Source organism: Panthera tigris, chromosome A2 (assembly GCF_018350195.1).
Source record: "Panthera tigris isolate Pti1 chromosome A2, P.tigris_Pti1_mat1.1, whole genome shotgun sequence".
Taxonomy (NCBI): Eukaryota; Metazoa; Chordata; class Mammalia; order Carnivora; family Felidae; genus Panthera; species Panthera tigris.
Window position 1 is genome coordinate 162,338,581 of NC_056661.1, and position 5,066 is coordinate 162,343,646.

Sequence of the window (5,066 nt, forward strand, 5' to 3'; positions counted from 1 at the left end):
GTCACACACTGCGGTGTCGCGAGGGACACACGCTGAGACGCACCGTTGCTGGAGTCGAGCCCGCGTGCACCGTCCCCGCAGTAGGCCGGCAGTCCGTCCCTAGATGGATGGCGGGGAGTCCCGCCAACCGAGAGCCCGTCCCGTTGGGCTCACCGACAGAGTGAGTAGCTTTTCCAGCCTCTTGATGTTTGCTAATCTGTTAGGTGAAAGCAGCGCCTCGTACGTTCAGCGCTTCGTTGTCTTGTACGAAGAACACCTTTCGCGCATTGGTATTTCCTGTCAGTTACCTTCCGGTGAACCATCTGTCTGTGCGTTCGGCCCTTTCTCTCCTGGCCGTAGGCTTTCTTTTATCTGCGGACAGGGGCTCTTTGTGTACTGACAAAATTAGCCCCTCGTCGGGGCGGGGGGTTGGAAGTATTTCTTCCCACTCTGTTTGTCTCTTGCCTTCCTTTATCTTGCTTTTTTTTTTTTTTTTTTCCCATGCAGGATGTTCCCCCTTTCCTGTGGCTTGTTTTATTGATTTATTTTTATGGCTGCTGAGGTTTTCTGCCATGTACAGAGAAGTGCGGTAGGCAGGGCATGGGCTCTGGACTCAGACCTGCCCTTGCCACTCCCGGGTGGTGCACATTGCATAACCACTTGGTCAACGTGGGGTAAGAGTGCCTGGGGGGTGGGGAGGTGTATAAGCACCTGCCTGTGGCCCTCAGGCACTGGGCTTCTTCCCCCGGGCTCTGCCTGGGCAGTTTGGGGTAGGCCATGTGCACCTGTAAAGCTTGAAACCTGCGGGTCTGGCCCTTCCTCTGATCCTTCTCCTGGAAAGTATTTTGGGAACCAGAGACACAACAAGCTGTACATTTGGCTCTGTCTTTCGGGCCAACGAAGATACAGGCATCGTGCCTGCCTGACACGCACCAGAACGTGTGTGTGGCCGTGGAGGACCCCCTCCGGGGACAGCCCGTGCCCCGGAATCACCAGGAAGGAGAGCGTGGCCGCTTCCCACGGAGCTGGCCGCTGAGGCGACCTGCCGGCTGTGTGGGCTGAAAGCCTGTCTGAGTCCCAGTGACGGGGAATGTGGGGGAGGGGATGCCAACACGCGTCCCCTTTCCATCTTACCAACGTGACATCCGCACCCAAGCTTCCCTGAAGAGAGGTTATGCTGTATGGGATGCAAATGTGAGTTTAGGGTTTTTGACTTTCTATGTCTTTCCGGAGCAACTTTTACGTTATTGGACAACAGGGGAATGAGTCAGAGGCTTGGAAACGGGAAACTACGTAAGGCCCAAGTGGAAAGAGGAATTTTTATTAAGGCAGAAGTTGGATTGTGTGGGATTTTAGAAAGCGTGATGGGCTTTGGACCGGGACCCCAGAGGGAGAGGGGCCATAGAGTTATTTGCGGTAGCGTTCCAAGAAGGAGGGCACGAGACCCCACAGAGAAAGCTGCTTCTATCGAGAACTGTTCCAACTGGAGCTGTGCTGAACCCCTGTCAGACAGGGTTCTATACTACTAAGGCCAGGACTGAGTGTGGCTAGCCAACGTGGGGAGTTGATAGTCTGAAACATAAAAAAGACACGTGTTAGGATCCCCAGAGAGAAATTCCTGTTTGGTCTTAAAACCAGGAACAGTGGTCTTTCTCCCAAATTCTCTTGGTTTGTTTGTTCCTTGTGGGTACCGGAACTGACCCTCGTGTCTTTCACGGGTGGCCAGAGCACAGAGCATCAAAGCTGTCACCCACCCACATGTGTGGTGTTCATTCTTTGTTAAATCTTCCTCTTTGGGGGAACTTGGCTCCCCTGTTGGCGGGGACTGCCCTTCCGAGGCAGTGTACTGGTCCCTGCCCACCAGCTCAGCCAATCACAACCAGCCTCCCTTGGGGCGTTGGTCCTGGGGAGCCAATCAGAGCCCTTCCCCGGGATTCTAACTGGAGCTGACCAAGCCCTCTCCCTCCCCACCCCAGTGCTAAAAGGCTTCCACCTGGAGCTGTGCCCACTCAGGGGACAGTAGCCTGAGGGACTGAGTACAGGTCTCAAGGAGAATTAGGGAAGGGAGGACATGGAACCCTTAGTCTCCATCACTCCAAGACCATTTCTTCCTCTCCCTCTCCCACTGAGCCAACAACATTCCCATCTTTGCTTAAGATAGAGTTGGATTTCTGTCTCTTGTAAGACAAGGTGTTAACTAATAAACTTCTCTCTTTTAATTAACCTAATCTTGTTATTCTTTCCAGACCAGGGTGGGGAGGAAAAGACAAAGGCAGGAAGGGAGGAGAGAAGCAAAGAAGGAAGGGAAGGCTGTGTAAGCAGAGTTTGTAGCTGATAAAAGTGCCTGTTATCTAGCTGTTACAGCCTGAACCCCCTTGCCCCTTGGCCAACCTCTTTGCTGTGGTCAGGTAGCCCTGGCCCTCATGCCCAGCAGCCTCCCAGAGGACCTACAGGACCATGGCATTTATTCCCAAGCCCGTTCTGCATATCTGTGGGAATGGGAGGTTCCGATGAGGTAAGACCCATCCTCCATGTGGGTGGGCATCCTCCTGACTCCACACGGTGTTTGTGGGGTGCGAGGGCCGTTTTCAGAGGCTCAACTCAAGCAGAGGCATCGGATATTCTTGTCACTCTGGGGATTCGGACGAGTGTCTCTGATGGGATTGGAGTGCATAAATCTTCTCCCATAGGAAAAGAACTTTGCCCTTTGTAATTGAAGAAAGCCTGCTTAAGCTTACTAATGACTGGGATTATCAAGGTCCATTGGTAATTTTTCAAGTTACCTGAGCAAGAAAAAAACAGTGATTACAGAAGCCCGGACCCAGCATCATCAAGCGCACGTGGGTCATTTACTTTGACAGGCGTAATTCAGTCCTTTTTATTCCTGGTCACACTCCCATGGCACTGTAACCAGATACCCCCAGGCTAGGAGGTGGGCTGCTCGTTCAGTGAAGGAAAGGTTGTTGGCTTGATAGAAATGGTCAGATTTCTGATTCAGAGAATTACCAAGATCTGATGGAAAAGAGGCCACTTTCCTTTTGGTTTATTTTTCCTCAATTTTTTTTTTTTTTTAATCCTAGCATCTCTGTGTGTTTTTAAGTCCAGATACACAAAGTGGCTACTCTTCGGGCAACCAGAGATCACAAAATGCCCTGCCTCATATTCTTCCTCTGTTCAGCTTTCACGGAGAGCAAGCCCGCAAAAAAACAGCGTTGGAATAGCCCGTCGGGAAGATCTGCATCTGTTCTCACGATGTTCCTATTGCTCGAGATATTTTGGAACTCCTTTGAAACGTTTTTGAAAGTTGAGGGCCCCTTGCGAGCTGTGAAGAGCAGAGTTACCGATGTCACCACGGAATATTTGTGCAAGTACCGAGCAAAACCGTCCGCACCGAAGAGGCACATAAAAGATCCCGTGAAAACGTTTGCCGACGGCAGGGTGAAATTCCCACATCAGCCTCTGTCCACATCTCACCCGCCAGTCGGTGTGGCTCTGAGTGACCCTGGTTAATGAAAACTGGGGTCAGTTTCAGGCTGAATTGCTCGCGCCCCAGGGATTGCCCAGTGCATCTCTCTCTCCCTTTTTAAACAAAGAACCAGTAACTTCAGAGGCTCCCATTTGCTGGCATATCTGTGTCAGTTCGGATCCTTGGGGAGGTGGATGCCAAGACAGAACTAGACATGGAAGACGTTGAACGGGGGGCAATGTCTGTGCAGGATCGGGCGGGAGTGAGCAGGAGTGGGTGGGGAGAGCCTCGGACCACAGCCCAGGTCGGACACCTGGGGAAGGCGAGCGGAAGGGGGTGGGTAGGAAGAGCCTCGGATCAGCACAGTTCACACCCAGACCATGCGGCCTTGCCACACACAAGTCGCCCGTCAGAGGAAAGGCGGGGACAGTCCGCTAGAGGACCCCACGTGTTCTGTCGTTGCCTGGGGATGGCCGCAGGGGCGTGGCCTCGGTGCAGGGGCACTGGGGAAGCCTAGTAGGAGGCTCTGGGGCTGTCAGTCAAGGCTGTCCTTGGGAAGGACAGTCGGGTGCCATCTCCGTGACCACCGCATCCCTCCTTGTGACACACAGAAGCACGTTTCTGTGCGCGTGTAGGGAGCGGCGCCCCTGTGGTTTCTGGGGCCTCTCCTCTCACCTTTGGGGAGACTTGGGAGAAGAAGGATGGGATTAACTGTGAGCCACGACCGCTGCCTCTGGTCTTGGGGCCACATGGGTGCCCATCCCGCCCCCTCCCCCACAGGATCCAGTCTAAATGGCCTCCCCCCCACCCATTGTTTGAAAGCATCTTACCTCCCACTGCTGGTCAAGGTTAACTTACACACCAAGAGGGTGACTTCCTTCTTCACCCACTGGGCCCTGGACACGAGCCAAAAGCGTCCTGGTGAGAGCTGTAGCTTGTAGTTGAATGGGACCCTGCCTGTGTCCCCTGGCAAGAGGGTGTCCCCTTTTGGGACCCAGACTTTTAACTCTACAGAGTCCAGAGTCGCGGGGACAGGAAGCACGGGTCACGGAGCGATGGTAAGGAGGCTACTTGGGCTTCCACGCCGTGGCCCGTGTGCCCACGTGTTCTAACTCTGGGAGACACAGTGCCACCAAGAGGCCTCTGAATAATGCACACACTGCACGTGTGGGGTGCTCCTTCCCAGCCCCGTGTGCTGTCACCTCTGAGCTCCAGGGACACCTTCAGTCTGCTACTCCAGCTCTCTGTGGGGCTGGCTGCTTCTGGATACAGTAGTGCGTCCTACAGTCATGGCCGCACCCCTGCACCTGCTTAGCTGTAAAGTGAGCCCTCTGATGGCTGCTATGTCATGTGGAATCCATGCCTGGCCAGGTGTCCCATAAGCCCCCAGACGGTGCTGATGGCTGAGGTTCTGTGGGCAGGAAAGACAAAGCCACGCCCAGAATAGGTATCTGTCCACGTGAGGATGAACCGCTGGCCCTTTCGAGGTGTAAGGGGCTTAATATGGCCGCCTTGCCACCGAGCAGATGGTCTCCTCCAGGAAGAGCGCCATATTGGGGTCAGCCTTGTCCTCAGCTGCTGACTGGTTGGAAATTCAGAGGTGGCACCTCTGAATCCCTCG

At 54.0% G+C, this 5,066-nt stretch overlaps 1 long non-coding RNA gene across 1 annotated transcript; it reads left to right on the forward strand.

The window, feature by feature from the left end:
• Positions 1-3,586, forward strand: LOC122235776. The gene is made up of 2 exons (XR_006213809.1): positions 1-160; positions 3,060-3,586. It is a non-coding gene; the product is annotated as an uncharacterized LOC122235776 (long non-coding RNA).
• Positions 3,587-5,066: the final 1,480 nt, after the last annotated feature.